Source organism: Lineus longissimus, chromosome 1 (genome assembly GCF_910592395.1).
Source record: "Lineus longissimus chromosome 1, tnLinLong1.2, whole genome shotgun sequence".
Lineage (NCBI taxonomy): Eukaryota > Metazoa > Nemertea > Pilidiophora > Heteronemertea > Lineidae > Lineus > Lineus longissimus.
The window spans coordinates 8,759,331-8,780,383 of NC_088308.1; the positions used below are offsets into that span (position 1 = coordinate 8,759,331).

Genomic DNA, 21,053 nt, shown 5'->3' on the forward strand with positions numbered 1-21,053 from the left:
CCCGGGTCATTTTTGTTATTTATAGCTATTAAGCGTATTGATTTCGACCGTGGTCATCAGCATGAAAAGGAAAAGCTTGCATTTAACTCACGGTTGGTAAAGGTATTGGTTTACCTTGCAACACCATAGAAACAAGGCTCTCCCATTACAATGTTGAAGGGGTGCAATCGGATAAAAATAATAAATGCGGGTGAGGCCCCTCACCCGCAAACTAATCTTCTGTATGTTTCTTTTGTGTCGTCATTTCCTCTCCAGGCAAGCACGTACTTTTCTAAGGCAAACCGGTAGCGAAATTTTTTTCTGCAGGATACTTCTGCCACAGTGTACATCTGACAGCCAATCACAATTGGCGCGATCTTTGACGTCACACAGTTTATTTATGCATGATGATGCAAATACAATGGACGATACCGAGTCGCATGCCGAGTGCCACTTCAACTGTGAATGTGACAATAGTTCATTGTCTGACCCCAATTATGCACAACTCAAGGTTTGTGTCGTCGTGTTTAGGAATGAATTGCACAGATTCATTGTAAAATTGATGATATTATGCGTACAAAAGAGGCATCAGCTGATCTGATCGCTACATTGCAGTGCATGCATTGATTTGTGAAATTTTAAGGGGCAGTGACACTGACAGTGTTGCCAATGTTGATAATTATTAAAGGGACAGTGTATCCGATGTCTCGCGATTTGTGAAATTTTAAGGGGCAGTGACACTGACAGTGTTGCCAATGTTGATAATTATTAAAGGGACAGTGTATCCGATGTCTGCTGTTGATTTTGGTAGTTTGAACATTGTTGAAGGGCCATTGTATAAAACACATTTTGACAAGCAAACAAAATAAATTGAATGGTGGCGTCACCTATGCATATACATGCAGCAGAACTAGTTACACGGTTGACAGATAAACATTCAACCTCGGCTATTTTGCCGAGCACAGTGCGCCTTTAACAGACAAGTCCAATAAATACAGTCCACTCGACAATGAAAATACATGTTAAGATACTGCAAATAAATATATTTTAGCTAATATACTCCTCTAACCATTTGCTAACTTGTTCTTTCCAAGATTATCAGAACACGTGGCATTGTTGACATTATTGCGCCATGTGGAAAGATGATGTCAACAAAGACACGTGCTTGCCTTGAATTCTGATTGGCTGTCAGATGTACACTATGCCAGAAGTATCCTGCAGAAAAAAATTTCGCAAACCGGTACCTTTAGCCACCGTGGTAACACTACGAGTGTCGCGTATCTGAATTCCTGCTGGGCTTGATAACACAACAGTCTTCGTAATTTATACTTCGTCGTTCCTGTAAGGGTTGCGAAACCTGCCTAATGAAATAGTTCAAACGAAAAGGTCAGTCCAAACCGTGACCTCTTCCAAGAGCCCACTGAGCCAGTCCCGTCTCGAGCTGATATGTCTCCGGGACACAATCACGTCGACGGTGCATGCCGTTTGATGTTCGTATATCAATCAGCAAGGCAGCAATGAGGGAAATGGGCCCCGGGGATGTCAGACACACCTGTTTCGTCAACGTATGGGGTGGAACGTTCAGGAAAGTTTCTTGTGCATGCTGCGACATTTGCCGCTTTTTGTATGTCACACTCGTCATGTTGGTATGATGCTTCGTCCATGAGACAAATTTTCTGATATAGCTTCATTCATACATGTACAGATATGGAAAGCATGCCAGGCATGGCGTTTTAGTCCGGATAACCTTGCGAACCATTTCGACACGGAAGTAATTGCTGCACGTAACAACCATTTCCATCAACGTGACATAATTTCCAGCTGTTCATCCCTCGTAATGTGTAATTTAGGACATTCCGCTGCTTTGGTAATCGGACAAGTATTGGTTTAATGTCAATTGCACACCTTTACTGATTGCTGATTATCTCATCACCTGTCATTGACAATTCTGCAGCAAGGCGTAGGATTGGTTTGACACCATCGGATGCTGACAAATGAATTATATCGGATGAATGATGTGGATAATATGAGGAGTTAGCGCCTGAAACTGATTCAGTGATAATACGAGTAATACACTATCGGTATCTCATGAGAGAGTCCCTCCGTGAAAATGGCTCTATCCAGATGCTAAACTACGGTGGCTAGGAAAGGACATGGTGAATTTTTGTTCAATGACGAAGTTTATTTCTATATCTCAGGCGACTGACTTACGAAGACATCCATCTTGAACTCACTAGCCTCGTTTTTGTAAGTCAGGCGCCTGAGATAAAAACTAAATATCGTCAATGAAGAAAAAAAATCACCATGTCCTTTCCCAGCCACCGTACTAAACAGAAGGAGACGGGAATATTAGATTCGAAAATCAGAGTTGTCACAAAGATAAAAATAAAATCAGTCGAGGCGACCAGAGCTGAAAATCAGAGTTGGTCATAAAGTCAAAATTTAAATCAGAATTGACCATAAAGATGAAAATTCAATCAGAGTTGGCCATAAAGATGAAAAGTTAATCAGAATAGGCCATGAATATAAAAATACCGAGGTGGTAAAATGGTAATGCCACAGTATAACTTGTCGCAAAAACTAATGTCACAAACTGACATGGACTTAGTTTTAAAAATGAGTTTGGAGCTAGTTACATTGCAAAGGCCGATAGCTATATTCGTGTGAAGAAAGCTAAAGAATAAATCCATCTGCCTCTGTTGTTGACAGGATGTGTTTGTTTTTTATTCTTTAGTTTATGTACAATTATTTGTTCTCCATTTACGTTTTGCATTGTGAATTTCCAAACGCTTTATAGAGTTCATTGCGGGGTATGGTGGCATCGCAGGGTATTCAGTACTTATAACTAAAAGCTTCCATTCTTGGCTTGGATGAAAGGCTGTTGTTGACCAGAAACAAACTTTGCCGTTGCTCTCTTAAAGGCACCGTTTGTTTACTCAGATGATCGTTTCCATCATGAAAATGACACGCGCCGCTGCCGTGCCGGCGCCGAAACTAGAGAAAACTTGCCGTTTTGGGCAGATTTGCGATGATTGTTGCATGTCAAATCGAGTCCACACATACGCTGAATATTAAACATGCAGCGATCGAGAAAATTTATACACGCTCAAAAAATTGTATACAGATAACACGCGAGCATGCATGATACATGAGACATGCACTATGACTTATTATTAGCGTCTTCTGACACCCCGGCGTTAGAAATATAGGAAAAAGATTTAATTGGATCAACAGTAAAGTTGAGGTTTTCCACAAACTCACTTAGGGATTTAGGGATTTTTCGTTGCTGTGAAAAACTTTTGTGGGGGTGTGCATATTGCTGAAAGCCTCCAAAGCTCAAAACAGGATATCTGCTGTTATTACACATGCTTAAGCGTGAAATTTGGTGTGTATAAAATTTCTTCATTAGAATTCAGAACAGCGGTGTTGAAATTGGTATTTAGTATGTATGTACATGATTGGAATATCTCAAATTCGAGAACAAATTACGAATATAACGCCAGAGCATACGAGTGGTGTAACAGATAGCAGACCGTATTTATTGTTCAGAATGTTGTTATTGCTCAACGTCAGTGGGGCACGTAAACATTTAAGAATAGAAACCCATTAGATAGATAATATTACCAGTACAGAATGGGTCTCTGATAGTCTTTCGAAGCTTTGCCCGACCACAGCTCTGCTGCAGGCGAAGGTTGCCGAACGGTTCATGGTAAGCCGCAATTAGCAGCCCCCAGTAATTTGTCTTAGATATAGAGAAAGAGGGAGCAGACAAACTTCTACAATGTATTAGTTTGTAGCTTCTTATTGTTCGCAAATATTGAGATCTACATAATACCCACTGACCTGCATTTATGAGTTAAAAAGACAAAGAGAACATCCAGGTTTTCGACTGTTTTCCTAAAATGTCAGGAAAATGGTCAAATGTCAAATGGGTACGCCGTTCGTAATTACGGGTGGTCCAGAAAAATCAAAATGGTGTTATACACAGTGCGGTTTTGCAATCATACGAATTGGTTGAAACCTATTAGTATATGTATCTGTATGTCTGTCTCCACTTGTAAAACACTAAGATTGAAGTTTATATTTAATACGGATGCTCAATTGGGCGTTTTCAATTTAAGAAATTTTTAATTAGAAATTTAAAATTTTTGACAATACGGCGTAGTCCTCTGAACCCGTTAACTGAAAAGACAAAGGTGAAATCGAATTTTATTGGTTTGCAGATGACTTTTTTGAACGAATGTTCACTTTCTGTCTTACAGGTTGTAATATGGTGATGATCTAGCCCCTGCAGGGTTACCCTAACCGATGATCGAGATGGTTCCGACCTTTCTTTTCGACATGGATGTATGGATTTTGCTTATAGCAGTTCTATCACATTTTGCCGACGGTGAGTAAATTTGTTTGCTGTTAACTAATGTTGATGATTTTCCCAGATAACATATTCTAAATATGAGGATAGTTGAAATTGTATAGCCAATGCCTAGGCCTCCGGTGATGGTTACGACCGCGGTCCCGAATAATTTTAAATAGTACACCAATTATTTACATATATTGACTGTTGGTCCAAGTATATCTATTTTCTATTTCTAACGCCAGGCGACGCCAGTAGTCGCTCGCGCGTTATCTGTATACACTTGGTGCGTGAATCAATTTTCCCAATCGCTGCAAGTGATTTTATGTGCCTAAATGAAAATACTGCAAGGCTGGTGTGTTTTTTCAATCATCATCAGCATTAGGATATCATAAGAATGTGCACCTTTTTTTCGGATCAGCGGTTGTTAGACCATTTTAATAATGATCATTAATCCTTGACATTTCGATGATTTAACAACAACAAATCCAATTTGAGCTCCTAGTACCAACATTTACCTTGATGATTTCAAGCCACATGTCATCTGTTTCTCGACTGTGCATTAAATTTGTATAAGATTCCAGGACTAGAATGTCACAAACTAAATCATGCAGTGTGACGCGGTTATCCACTTTATGGTCATGTATGGTCATGTATTTCAAGAAATCGAGAAAACAAGGTTTCCTTAGAAACACCAAGGAATCGGCTCCAAATAACATACGGCTACGATGAGAAAGAATGACGTGATAAATCTACACCGGTTCTACTTGTTCAACCCAATTGTTCAATTCCAATCCAAGGAGGATACCGCGGTGACGTCACATCACGTGATCCCGACCCATATTAGTGATCGCTATGGCCAATCAGATTCAGTCTACTGACAGCACCAGCACTGAACACATCTCCACGTCTAACTGTCTGGTGCGCTCCTGTACACAAAAACACCAATAGACATGAACTATTGCAATACCTAGTATGGATTCTTCCTGTGTAAAATAAAATTTACAGAGCAGGCTAACTTCCACGAATAAAAAAGACGTTTGGCGTGGCCAAAGTGCGGAAATAATGTCTCTGCTAAAATACACTACGAAATACACTAGGCAATGCACTACGCAATATACAGTAGAGATGCAGTTGAGTTTGTTATTGTTTTGACTTAGAAGCCCGCCCATATCATAATATATTCATGTATTCATGAAGTATGAACTCATTTCTGTCCCATACAACTCTAAGAACAGTCAATTTCTCCTTAAATCATCACCGAAACCGCGATATCCGCAGGAAGATTTCGTTCGAGTGTCCGAAAATGCATGATCTTACAGGGGCGCTAACTCGACAAACAGAGGGGATCTATGGGGATCTATGCGAGTTTTAGGTCATACAGGTCTCGAACTTGTAAAATCTGTAAACATGCCTCCAAATCCCATTATGATAATGAAGAGATTGCCCCATATCTGGGAGACTGTTTTGAAACTATCGCTAATTTTGGAAGATCGGTGCCCGGCTATTTGGTTTAAAAAACCCTATTTTTCCCCATCAAAACAGCACTTTTCATTATTCAAATGATAGCTTATTGTCTGAAGACTTATTTCATAGCAGAAAAGTACTAATAACTCTGATTTGATGCGAAAAATCTAACTTTTTTGATGACTTGATTTTCCCTTGGCCGTGGATCGAGTTTGTTTACAATATGCAGCGCCATCTTGGAAAAGCCGTGACGTCACCGCGGTATCCTCCTTGATTCCAATCCTCTGTGTGCCATTTGCATATTTTTGGCTATTTCGTCATCTCCTCCAATCTTGGTAAATTTGATTTATAGTCTCGATGCTCCAAGTCGCAACCGTACACTTCGGTCAGGTTGGTGCGATCACGGCCCCTGCGTACAATGGTATTACTAGAACAGAAAAAAAGAATATACTGCAGACTAAATCTATATGGCCCCACTTTCCATATTTTTTACATCATGAATTATTACTGCTAATGTATCCATCCAGTATATTGTTCTCACCCATCTGGAGAACTCATGTGGAGTGGTCATAAGATAACGACCTATGTCTATCACTTCATAAAAACTACAACCAGTGTACATGAGCTAGTGTATCACGCCTTGGTATCACGTCATAAAGACCACAACCAGTGTGCATGAGCTATAGCGTAACACGTCATAAAGACTACAACCAGTGTGCATGAGCTATAGTGTATCACGTCATAAAAACTACAACCAGTGTGCATGAGCTAGTGTATCACGTCATAAAGACTACAACCCATGTACATGAGCTAGTTTATCTCGTCAAAAAGACTACAACCACTATACATTAGCTAGCCAATCACGTCCCACAGCACTGTGCACCTCCGATTCGCGACCAGTGGAATGCCTTCTATCATTGTCTATGCGGCAGTGTGATCTGCCATTATCTGCCATCTGCAAGCAGTGTTCCGGCGCAACGGCGAATAATTGCATTAATTGAAACAGAGGCCACCATTAGGAAATGACTTAGTAGCTCAGTAATCACAGCGGTCTCGAAGCCATATGGTATTACTGCACAAATGATGACGAACCGGAGTGGAAGTGGTACTAATCAACATCGCCTTGATAAAGTCGAAACTTGGGAAATGATGATAAAGACTTGTTGTTCAATCGATACAAGTCTTTTTCGATAATACGGTAATGCGATCAATTGTTCATTAGGCGATATGTCCCACTCATCCTTATTTCAGATTGAATGACTCTACGTGACTGCCTGACGGACTCAACACGATCATGAGGAGCCTCATAGCCGGCTCGCGGTTAACACTGCTTGCCACGCCAAAGTCTGACAGTGTCGTGGCATCGCGAACCTTATGGTCTATATGGTCTATACTCCCTTTAAACGTAACCGGGGTATGATCGAGATATGCAAAAAACGTGGCGGTCAAGATGGCGTCGTGGTTGAATCGGGGTAATCGAATCATGAGGCCGTTCCTCACCTCCGCGCATCGATCCGAACAAAGATAGTCGCTGCACGGAGGGCTCGCGTGTGTCCAGTCGGGATGAAATACCGAAAAGCGCAAATATTCTGTTGGATTTGGAATTTGTCCATTATATGTGCTGTTGGCGATAGGAACTACTACTGGGCAGCTGACTGGCAGTTTGATAATAATAATGCATTCAATAACTCCATTCGTCCTTTAAAGACGTTACCATGCAGCCGGCTTTGCAATTTCGAGGCACCACGTCGATGCCTCATTCAAATGTCTTTCAGTCACTGCACTCTGGTGTAATAACTACAATTTGTAGCTCGGGGAGTGCAACAATTGCCGAGCTTATTTGATTTGCGATATGTCATAGAGATCAGCTTGGTTTTTTTAAACCGCTTCATCCGCATTGACGCGTATGGATATGATGGGTTCTCGATGAGATCATACAAGGCAACGAAGTTCCGCGAGCGCGATGAGATTTGATTTATCAAACTAGAAACTCGTAATCCTTCTGCTTCATAGCCTGTAATTGCTATTCTTAACGAATATTCTCAATAACTGTATTTGAATTGAGAGTGATTTTAAGTTCTTAGAAAAATCAAGTCCCAGTCTATAGATGATATCACCCTTAATTATCAGTTGCATTGTTTTGAAGTGGCCTATATCCGCACAATGTGAGACCTTTATGGCAATCAAATGGAATACGAATATTCTCAATAACTGTATTTGAGATTTTAAGTTCTTAGAAAAATCAAGTCCCAGTCAATAGATGATATCACCCTTAATTATCAGTTGCATTGTTTTGAAGTGGCCTATATCCGCACAATGTGAGACCTTTATGGCAATCAAATGGAATTACTGGCTAGCTACGTGTACTTTCTCGGTGGGTCTTAAAATTAACACCCTGAGATAATAGTCAGCCAATGTCGTTACACCAAGCATTTTTTGGACCCTATCCTAGAGCGTCGTCACACAATAGGACCACAAACGTTAAATGTGAACAACGTAAAACAAAAACGGGAAAAGAATATCAGATTTCCATTTTGAGTAGACAGTTTCCTTCGCATTAAATATACAACACATTTTAAGACGACCCGAGATACCCGATTTACCATTTTCCAGGCCGATGCCTCGAACGTCTTTCACCCATTTACTGGTAATTGTAGCTCTGAAAGTGCAGAAATTGCCAAGCTCATCTTCAATTTATCGATGATATGCCATAGAAATTAGGTTGATTTTTTCACATGTCATACCCGCATTGGCGCGGCCAGGGGGGGGGGTCTTGATAAGATGACAAGTGAGCTCCGCGAGCGCCATTTACTACATGAATATACAACGTAGCTTGGTGCTTTATTACCATCAGTTCGTTCAGGGAGATCTATGCACAGGAACGAGAAACTCGTAATCATACTGCATCATCGCCTGTTATATTGGGAGTAATAAGTATGATTTTTTTTAAATGAACGGTATACACAAACATATTATGAATAACTCGTGCGTTAAAAGCTCTCAATGCCATGAAGGATAATCAGCCAACAAAATTGCTGATACATATGCTAAAAAAACACATTTGAATATTTTCTGCGCCATGTAGTTTGTGAAATATCGCGTGAAGTAGGTGTTGAAAATAATATGAGCTAGACTGTACATTCCCCTAATCCTTGGAGGCGACACGATGCGGGTTCCGCTGCGTTTCTTTTCTAAATTGGATGGGTACACATTGTAAAATCAGCCTGAGAGTACCCTCATATCAGAAATGTCGTCAGTGATTTTTTTGTACATTCGTATCGTTTCAGGCAACATGTGGTATTAATTTAGTTCGGTCGGTTTTTTTGTTATTGCCATCTGCTTAGTTTCTCTCTCTGGCTGAATGAGGTTGACACTCCGAAAAAAACAACACACATTATTTCGACACAAAGGGAAATGCATGGGGGGCGTAAAACATTGTCCCGCTGGTGACGTCATAAACTCATGATATCGGCGGAAAAATTGCCGTTGATTAAGTTTGTTGTCATATGATCATTCAAATGAAACCCCATATCATATCTCGCAGTCTTCGACCAAAAAACTACTCGTATCGCAACCAAAAAGTATACATGACGGTATCTTTGAGAATAACGCAGGGGTCATGTCCGTGATATCCGATACTTAATTTCCGTTTCCATATTCTTGCCGACATCTTTTCTCAGAATATCGATGCCGTTAACACTATACGGCATGCCGAGACAGGCTCAGATAATCTGAGTCTACATAGTACAAACTGTTTCCGGTCTATCAAATAGTTTATCACGCAAATCAGCGAGATGGCTTGTATAACTTAACCTTGGCATGAAAAGAGGGTCAGGACCGCCTTTTGGTTCGGATAAAAATTTGACTTGGTTTTTTGCATGGAGAGCATAATCAATGTAACAGTTGAAAGTACCCATGGAAAAAGTTTCAGGCCCCATAATAATCTGGCGGGTTAGGGTATATACATTTGTAGTTAGTTCTATCAGAGTCTTTTAAACTTATCAAAAAACTCCGGTACTACAGGAATTCTATTGTGTATCAATTGTATGAGGGAAAATGATTCTGGGCCACTCTGTATATAGGCCATGACCGTCATAATAGCACTGAGATTAAAGCGCATAATTAAATCCTTTGTTACCCATTACATTCTATCAAAGGGCAATCCAAACTTCTACATGTACCGGCCAGCGTTTCATCACCTCTTCGATATCCTCGATGAAGTGAAGCCAAAAAAGTACAATAGAATTGGTGGTAGTTTAGAGTGTTAATTTCATTACCATAGGTTTGCCTCTGATTGAGACGCGCAACACGATCACCAAAGCGCTTTTCTGAAAGATCTATAGAATTACAGCGACTGAGGAAATTGCGAAAAATAACAACGCACTTCGAGAAGACGTCACCCGTGCCGATTAATTGGCGTATATATAGTACATCAACCAACCCATCACATCAGCTGTGGTTCAATATAATGATTTTGATATTAATTAATGATAATATCATAATTTCTATTATTATTATTATTATTATCTAAAGCGCAATATTATATTCCAGATGAATTGACAATATAAATCGAACTTGATTCAAAAACCAGCATGGGTTTTAGGATCTATTTCGAGTATCACTCCGCGAGTGCAGGGAGATGCGCTTTGGTACATCATTGAAAAATGAGTAATGCCCCAGTCAATCCCCCACTGCTTCCGACTGTCAGGAGACAAGACCACTAAAGAATATTCATAGGTTGGAGGGTCGAGGCCTATCTATTAGACGAGTGCATGTTTTTAACTCTCAAGTACATATTTGGAGAGGTATTGAAAAAATATTTGTTGTGGCAAGTCTACAGATATAAAGAAATTATTGATGAAAAAATTAATTTCGAATTTTGCTAATTGGGTAATAGGGGGCGTGTTTTGAGATTTTTCTGCCAGTTGGCTGAAAAGAGTGGAAATATCAATGTCTGTCTAATTTGTCGATTATCAAAAAAATTTCCGTGGTCAACTACCAGTTTATTTTTCACCATTTACTTGCCCGACTGTCCGGAATATCATATTAAAATTTCAGATTCACAACCCCACGCAGTATTTGATGCGTCGCGGTCAAACATTGACAATTTAACTGCTAAAAGGCTTAAAAAATCAATTGTGGTCTTGTCTCTCAGCTCATTTCGTCAGCCTCAGCGGACTACTCATTTTCGTCGTGACGGGCGAACTAAAATTTCGTCGTGCTGCCATCTGTGCCCCGCATTTACCAGTCGCCGCCTCGTCAAGTTTTCCGTATCCTTGATGAAGTGAAACCCTAGGAGTGCGATAGAATTAGCGGCACCCTATTTTTGATTGCATTCCAATGGGTTTACTTCTGATTGAGACATCGAGCATGTGAGAACCCAGCTGCGAAAACATCATGGCCGACTTCGATTGGAACTCGAGTATATGTAGAACACGAGTCCCTTGAGTTACAATCGAAGTGCAAAATCTACCCGGGTTGCCAAACTCTAAAAGCAAAATGACGGTACCAGTGGCGCTATCCAGCCCGACTAACCCTCCGGGGTTGGTCGGGCGGGTAGGAAGAAATCTCAGTTTGGCTCAAGATGGCACAAACTCGGAGTATTATTCTTCAAAAGGCATGCCCCTTCTATCTCGCAAATCGATTCCAAACCTGCGTAAGCATGTGCAGTATTTGATCCGTGAGAGAATGAAATCTGCTCTACCCAACACTCCCTGGGTATGTCGAATCGATGTTGGCCCACGTTCTTTTTGAGTGGTTGCCATGAAAGATGCGAGTTAACACGTGGATAACCGAATTTGCTAACGATCGTATGGTGAATTAGATCGTACCAATCAGGTGAGGCTACGCCGACAATTATACGCTTGAAGAACCAGCCGATAATGATGTTGACTACAAGTTCCTTCTTCGTATAAACTCACCAAAAGGGAGGTTTCGCATTACTCACGACTTACGACTTACGAATACGAAAGATTTTGAAAATCTCACGTTTAGGCTATCTTTGAACGAAGCATTGTTGCAAGTACGAACTACGAAGGTCTGTCGTGTAATCACGTCCTGTGCTTTTCATGCACACGACACTCCTAAATCATCTTTTGTACTAAGTTGTACAAGGAACCGGGGGGATTTTAAATCGTCAATAAAGTGCATTTACATACTTCATACTTCGTCGTTCGTAGCTCTTCGTAAGGATAGCGAAACCTGCCTATTACCAATCTGGCGAAGCTTTTACAAAGTTGAAGTTTAAGTTGCACCATCCAGGAAGTTGCACCATCCTAGACAATTTGGATAGTAAAAGTGGGATCAAACTCTTCGTATTTGAAAGAACCTGCATTGGCATTCCATTATTATGTGCGAGATCAAACTGTGATAAATCAACCCTAAATCAAAGGGCTTGCTCACAAGCATTGGTCAAACTACAGTGCAATTCTTCAATCCTGTTATCATAGTAGAGCTGAAGTGGTATAGCATCATCAGAAGATGATACTCCTGCTAGCAGTAATTAGCTGAACGGTCGTACCCAATGTTAGTGCGATGATATACATTGGCCAAATTACTGGTTTGGTCCATCGTCACGCAGATACTAGTCTCTACAAGTGATTGGTAGTCGTCTTTAGCCATGTACATGTTCACATGTAGCGGTGAACCGGCGGTGGTTGTCAGAGGTAAATTTATCACGCCCGCCCTTGGGGTTGCGGACGGACATATAGGGCCGTGTCGGCTTGGAAAGTCGTAAATCTAGTACAGCTGGCCGATACCACACCATTCAATGACTGTTGAAGGTGTGTGACTCCATGTCTAGGGAGGCTACAAGTTTCGACTATGATCTTACATCATCGACATCATCATCATCATCATCATCATCATCATCATCATCATCATCATCATCATCATCATCACCATCATCATAAATGTTCAGCTTTCTGGTCGTTTACTATTAACCGCTATACTTTTTCCTTCTTCCCAGGAGGGGAGGGGGACAATTATGCTATCTGTTCCTAATATATTACTTCAAAGTACTTTGTCTTGCACCTTTTCCATTTCCAGTCACATTGTAGGTCACAATGATGGTATCTTGTTCCAAGGACTTCATCCCCTGTGACTAAGAACCCTTCCACACCGGCAACTCGCATCCACTTTTTACAGACCAGTTTCTCAAACCTCAAACTTCGACGATAATACACTAAACTTCTGCCTCTCGAACCACCAATGTAACTCTAAACATCGTGATTGCTTTGCGTTTTTCTTGTGCTTTCAATTCAATTTGTCTGTTGAATCTTCGCTATCAAAGGAGCCATTGAAATAAGACCCCCGAGAGGTACCCTAGCGTCTAATCAGATATCGATCCCGCCAAGATCATCAGAGGAAGATCGGCACGCTAACGCCTTGAAGCCAACAGAGTGCTGCCTGATTAAGCCACCAGAAACGACTCTTTCAGATTCCATTTTCGTGAATAAGCACTTGTGAAATTAAATGGTCCAGGGACCATGTGCTCACCTTGGGCAATGTAATGCATGTCATTTGCAGTGGATATGGGGAGAACAGTTTCTGGCTAGTTTCACCAGTTTTGATTCCATTGAATTAATATCATTCTTCTCGGCTCAATGGCACAAAAAAGATTACCGGTACCATCTAAGTATAGCTTTTTGGTCATAAAGGGTTATTGAAGAGTGTACATGTCACATGGAAATTGGTTGACATCTGTTCAACAGTTTAAGAGTACTAGGACTTCGTTGGATTTCCAAGATGGCGGCCTGGCCGCCATATTTGTCATGGGATTTGACTAAAAATTAGGGATGTTGATAAGAGTACATAGATACATAATCGCATTAAGTTTGGTTGCAATCCGATCATTAGTTTCGGAGAAATAGGACTTTGTTTAATTTTCAAGATGGCCGCCTGGCGGCCATATCATGAAACTTGCTCCGCTTACGTATGAAGACGGACGACGAAGGACGCCGACGGACGCCACGGTATCGTATAAGCTCTCCTGAGGTGAGCTAATAATCTGATTGATGCTAAAGCGAAATATCGATATCAGTGCTAATTGACCATTTATTTATTCTTCCAAATATCACGAAATGACAACTTCATGTTCTCAAAATATCAACATTTTTTGAAAATTTTCTTGATGACATGGAAGACAATGTCACTCTGACTACTGAACCAAGATATCGATATCAATGGTCGATGTATTTGACTGAAATTCTAAAAGGCCTTAGTCACAGTATATCATTGTTTCTAATACAAAATACATTACGCCTCGTTTTGATCGGAGCGGTCTTGGTATCGTAACCAATGACCGCCTGGGTAGGTATAAAATCTGAATTTTAGCAGACGAATTATTTTCACCAGGAAGCAACGACTCAGCCCCACAAAACAATGTCAAGAACACGAGATTTTGAAGTATTCCCCGATATTGGGATTTGTGAAGTAGGGAGGATACCCGAGGACTCTTTCGAGGTCGTCAGTCAGGATTCAGAAGAGGTCAAAGACGAGGAAATGGTAGAAATCGAGCTAGCAGAAGCAAGAGCCTCGGGAAATCACGACACTTGACTGGGAATTCCCTTGCTGCGTGACGTCATCTTCACAAGCAACAATATGGCGGAGTTCCGGACACCAGGCTGGATCATTCTTTGACGAAAACGGAACATATATACCTTTCAAATCGTATTTAATTTGTTTAATTTTGAAACCTTTTAGAACCTCAAATTACGTCCAAAACCCTCGGCGAAGCGCCTCGGGTTTTGGACTGCATTTTCGGTCTACCCGAGCGGTCTTGATTATACAACCAATGACCGCCAGCTCGGTATTAATTCCTTAGATCAAGGATGTTGTAGAAGTACATATATATACCATCACGTGGAATTTGGTTGCAATCCGACTTTGTTTAATTTTCAATTTTCAACTGTCTGGCGGCCATATTTGAAGTCGGAGCGGGAAAAATTTTGGGGGTAGAATAGAGGGTCGCTGGATATATGTCCTCACAAGTTTAGAACCTTCTAGCTCAAATGGAAACTAAACGTGCCACCTATCGGTGATTTAGTGAACTTTGACCCCTGTGACCTTGAAAAGAAGGTCAACTCAAAAACCCGGGTGATATGTCATTTAACCTTATTAGATACACCCACCATAAAAATTTCGTCACTCTGCGTACAACCATTAGCTTCAAAAAGGCAAAAAATTATTTCCAACATGGCCGCCTGGAGGCCAGAAAGTAGTCCAAAGCTACCATCACACCAAGTTTTAGCCATCTTGCCGACGGACGACGACCTCGGACGACAGACTCCACGGTATCGTATAAGCTCCCCAGAGGTGAGCTAAAAACAGATGGATATATGGATTCGTTCTGTTATTTGATTAAAATTTGCTTCTTTTAACCAGAGTCATTCAAACAAAGATTTTTTATTTGAAAGACTTTGTTTTAACATAGATTGGATACCAATTGGAAAGCAAGGCGTTATGATTGGGATGATCTATCGTCGGAGACAATAATAGAGAAGTTGTGCATCATTTTGACTCCGACTTCAAACTCTACACACTTGACACTTTGAACCATGTCGCATGGGTCAGAAATTCGTGTATAATGTGGGTCATTGTAGCTACGAATGTGTGTTTCCCCTCTGTCATGTAATAGTAATAGCGGCATCTGTCACATCTGACTCGAGATACATTTTGTTGCTGTGTAGTAGCAACATTGGCATCTGTCGCATCTGAGATAAATTTTGTTGCTGTGTAATAGTAACATTGGCATCTGTCGCATCTGAGATACATTTTTTGCTGGGTAATAGCAACATTGGCATCTGTCGCATCTGAGATACATTTTTTGCTGGGTAATAGCAACATTGGCATCTGTCGCATCTGAGATACATTTTGTTGCTGTGTAATAGTAACATTGGCATCTGTCGCATCTGAGATACATTTTGTTGCTGTGTAATAGTAACATTGGCATCTGTCGCATCTGAGATACATTTTCTTGCTGTGTAATAGTAACATTGGTATTTGTCGCATCTGAGATACATTTTGTTGCTGTGTAATAGTAACATTGGCATCTGAGATACATTTTGTTGCTGTGTAATAGTAACATTGGCATCTGTCGCATCTGAGATACATTTTGTTGCTGTGTAATAGTAACATTGGCATCTGTCGCATCTGAGATACATTTTGTTACTGGGTAATAGTAACATTGGCATCTGTCGTATCTGAGATACATTTTGTTGCCGTGTAATAGTAACATTGGCATCTGTCGTATCTGAGATACATTTTGTTGTTGTGCGATGTTAACATTAGCCCATTCAAATAGGCTCTATTGTGGGCTTGTCGATCTGTATGGTTATATCGGCACCTGTCACCTCTGGAAAGCATTGTTACGGGAACATAGTCATCCGGCTCATCTGAGATGTAATTACGTCAACTCTCAGATATGTTGTTGTGTGAATTGCTAAAAAATGTTGCCATTGCACAAACAAAACACTTGATTTCAAATAAAAACCTTTTGAAACCAGCGAAGTGATATTTTGCTCGTCCTCATTTCTTAACACCGCGTAGTTCCGTATCACAGATTTATCTGCTGAAGCGAATGCACCAAATGACTGGCCTCAAAATACGTATCCGTCATGTCTCATTTCATTTATATTTCATAGGTTCTGAGTTTTTTGCAAATATCTACAATGTAGCAATAATTCGATGGAATGGGATTTTGGATGCAATTTGGCAAATGCATCTAAGGCAACAAATCTGCATAATTTCTTCACCGTTTTCTACTTTTTCATGAAGATACTGGTATTTTATTGCCGTTTTGTCGTTTTTATTCTTGCAGTTTCTGCCATCAAATGCCTTCAGTGTAACTCGCTGGTGAATAAAGAATGCGAGTACGGACGGATGCCGCCGAAGGAATGCAAAGGAGAGAGTCAAAATGCCAAGTATTGCGTGAAGTATATTGGACATGTAGACAACAGTAAGAATTTTAGATAAGCTCAATGTCGTATTTTGCAATGTTTCGGTTGCCACGTTGAATCGTTTTCTTCGTAAACCAAATTGCATGCACATTTGATTGGACAATCAATCACCAAATTTTGCTTTAAAAAGTCCCGAGTCGCTTCGGAAGACATATGCTCGAGTTTCCCACATCTAACGTCCAGCCAGATCTTTACATGGTGCACATTTCTCGGCCCGTAATGGGGGAAATTATAGGCCTTCTTTTCAAGCCACTATTGCCATTGATGCTGTTGGTCAATCAATCAAGAAAAAATTACTTCCGTCGTGGGCCTACCAAAATGAACACATACATTGGCTGACTGTAGTGGACGTTAGGCGTGCGAAACCTGAGTATATGATGCTTGTTCAGCCATGATTGAGCAGAGGGCTTCCTGTTGGTCAAAAGGCAACAGGAACTTACACAAAATTTAATGCAATTTAAGTGTGTTGCCTCAACGTCTTTAACATTTTACCTTCCAGAGAAAATTCCAAAGATCAGTTTCCGGTACTGCAGCAAAACATTCGTGGGGGAGGAATGCAGTGACAAAAACATTGAAGGTCACGTGGTAAAGGTGTGCTATAGTACATGTGATACTGACGGTTGCAATGGGGAACCAGATGGGGAACGAGATCGGGAACCGGAAGTTCCCATCGCACTCACAGGTGATTCGAAAAATGACACTGACACAAGAAATGGCGCCGCAACAAGCCGCGATGTTCTCTTTGTTTTATGCCTTGCCTTGTTTTTTTCCTTTCCCTTGAAAAGTCTTAACTCGAGCTTGCGGTGACCACGGATCGAAAGTATTGATATATATGTAATGTTATGCACCGCCTGAAGCATCCTGGATTGGCATGTACCGCGCCATCGTCCTCGACATAACCCCTGGCTGAGGCTCTGACCAGCGTCCGCGCCCTTTTCATGACATAAAGCCATATAGATGTCCATGCACTATAGTGCCAAACATTCTCGTCAAATGCAAACTTTTTTACTTCAATCCCCCAATCTTTGCACTCACGGAGGGGATATTTTCGGATGGTCGTAATAGCCCTTGATTTCATTACAATAAGCAGTTATAGCTTCAATATGTGATTCATGTACACTCTCGACAGTGGTTCTTAATGTTGGAGCATATCATAGGGCCGTTTCTGTCACGAAAATATAATATTCACCGCTGCAATTCATCAAGAAGCGCAACTTGAGAAAAATTTGCAAAAAGTATGGCATTTCAATTAAAGTCAGACAGCAATGTTTTTTAGACAAGGACATATTGAATAAACTCGCACCAACCTGGCCAGTACTTCGAGGTTTCTGGCCTTCGTCGTCTTGCATTCATGAATGGATACGACAAATTAGGAGTATCTGCCATGCGTGAGTTCTGCAGAGAGTATATAGATAAACATGTGATTATTTTTTTCGCAATTGTAGTCGTGTTTTAATCAACCTTTAAGAATTGAGAGTATGTGGCAAATACCGTCATGACTCTAGGAGGATGCGTTATTAGTGCGTACTGGCGGAGTCAATACGGAGAAGTTAAAAACCAGAGGATTCATCGTATCAAGCTTCTTCCTATAAGAATGAAATGGCGTCATGTTGGCATAATCTGATTGATTGAGTCTGATACACACACGTCTCTTGCAAATAATTTTTCAAAATACACCTTAATGTCAACGTGTCTTGTTAAAATATCTCACTCCATGTATTAAACAGATTTCTTTCTACAACATGTTTGGGTCTTAGTTCTTTCGATGATCAGGAAAAGATACCGTACACCACATCCTCCACATACTGAGTTTCAGGGTTTTTTCATACTCCTGCCTCGCATACACAATATCGAGAGGCTGAGTATATTGAAAACCACTGGTGCCTGGATGCACTCTTCAAGGCTGCGCTATCTGAGGCTCGGTGGATAACGACCTGGCGAAAGGATGACACTCTATTAACCGCAGAGATCCATGAAAGGGTACATTCTTCGACGATTTCTTCGCTTGTCTGTCAAAAAAATCTGAAAAAAACCAAGTGATTTATCCTGGAGTTATCCGTGTTCTTTCAAAACAGGAAATCATCAAAAGCCTGAGCTCCACTGCACGGGGCTGCCAAAGGAATGATAACTGATTAGGAGAAAACGCCGGAATTTTCGGAATTAATCATTCAGATGCCCAGCCTCTAGCTTGAGGACCATTGAGGATGTCATTCTTGAATGACATACCATTGGATAATGGGTCACTCAAAGAGAGTGTGGCTTTTGCACAAAGGGGATACTTCGTTATCAATTGTTATAGGCATATGGCACACTTATCTGAAGAATTTATTTCACAAAGAGTATCATTGTTTTAGTCAAAAGTCCTTCAAGTCATTTTAAAATAGGCCTTTGTAAAACGGCGTATCGCCATTTCGCCTACAATCATTTCGCCTATTCGCCTACAGCCACTTCGCCTATAACCATTTCGCCTATTACCCATGACGCCTACTAGCCATTTCGCCTACTTGTCAATTCGCCTACTAGCCATTTTGCCTACTTGCCTTTTCGCCTACTAGCCATTTCGCCTACTTTTACTGCTATTTTTGTTTTTTTATGAATTGGTAGGACTTTCTGGATATTTGTAATGAACAGAGGTGGTTTGAGGCGAATTTTTAGCTGGCAGATAGGAGTACGGTCACTATACATTAGCAGAAAATTAGTTAGTTTGCTTATGTTGTGTGACACACTTTATAGTGACACACTTTATAGTGATCCAATTAATCCAGTAATTAATCCAGTAACCAAATTAGAGCTTCAACAACAACAAATTAGTGTATGATGATTTGGACTCTAAATGGGAAATGGGATACAAACCTCTGCAACAGTAGGCCTACATAGGGCCAAACATATATTTTTGACAGATACCAAATAAATGTGGTGGATTTGCAAATCCTCTGCAACAGTAGGTATAAGGCCTGATAACATTTTGAACAGAAAAGGCCTTAGCCGCAGACGACACAGATAATGGAAACAAACATATTTGTAGCAAACTTTTTAAAATAATATAGTAATATAGATGATATCTTTATAAACTGTATCATTGCTTTTAGTCAAAATTGCCTAAAAAATGATTTTACGAATCTCTTCTGCAAAATCTATGAAAAACTCTGAATCTCAGGATGTAGTATTAGTTGAAGGAGAGCAACTTCAATCAACCAATGGATGGAGCAATATCCGAAACATGATCCATTTGCCTCGATTCCAAATGAAAAGTGCATAAAGCAGAATACAGTGGGATCAAGTTCCTTGTCAACACAAATCACCTTACCATAATATCGCTTATTTGTGTTATCGGAGGCAGACTAAGGTAATGGCTTGTATAGTACTAGTCTGAACAATAGTGTAAGTGTTATAGGAATATTTGAATTGATTTGTCAATGCATAATATTGGCTACGCTGGTCAAAATGAAATGGCCAGTGGCCAATGGCCATTGTTACAGCGAACCTGCATATCGAAAATCGGTGTAGCAAGTCATCTATCCTTAGTAGAAGTACCAATTAAAAAAAAGGATTTGGTGACGATACGGTCATTAGTGTAGGACTTACGACACTTTTTACGTTTTCAGCTTTGGCCCCCTGGTGGCCAAGTTAAGAACAAGATCAAACCACAATTTGGTGTAGGAGGCCATCTGACCTAGGGGGTCCATGTGTACACAATTCCAAGTTCATAGCTCCAGCGGTAAAAAAATATGCCACTGTTTTTTAAATAGGATAAGACGGACGATGGACACTGCGCCACTTATGAATTCGCCGTACCGGTGACTCAATCATTACATGTTAAATGCTATTTCCCCCTACTGTGGTTTAATCAAAAGTAGCTAATGCTAAGATAACAATGAAGTTGGGTGATTTAGCCAAATTCTGAAATGAAGGCAATTAAAGAGACAATTTGGATAGAATAAATCTCTTTATTAGAGGGATAAAATTATACAAAAATATTTAACAATTTATACGTGCTGTTTCACTATATACTACATGTACAATAAATAAAAACATTTCAATCAGAATATAAACCTAATGATTTTACAGTGTTTAAGATCTATGTACAAATTTAACATCAAATGAAAACTGACATGGACATTTACGATCGATATCTCAGGGATCCAGCTGTCTTAACTATGACTAAAAATGGTTTATTAAACAAAATGCATGCCTTATCATGCTTTTTACGTTAAACTGCTAAGCTGGACATTTTCACAACAACTTTTCATCTGTGCATACATGTCGTTCTTTATAACCACATTGGTAGAATTTTC

General features: G+C 40.4%; 1 long non-coding RNA gene across 1 annotated transcript in view; it reads left to right on the top strand.

Moving 5' to 3' along the window:
* Positions 1 to 18,499, top strand: part of LOC135498926 (uncharacterized) — a 50,001-nt gene extending 31,502 nt beyond the window's left edge. Inside the window, exons 2-4 of the long non-coding RNA XR_010449181.1 lie at positions 4,242 to 4,369; positions 16,620 to 16,757; positions 17,258 to 18,499. This is a non-coding gene — a long non-coding RNA (uncharacterized LOC135498926). The remainder of the gene's footprint in view (positions 1 to 4,241; positions 4,370 to 16,619; positions 16,758 to 17,257) is intronic.
* Positions 18,500 to 21,053: the final 2,554 nt, after the last annotated feature.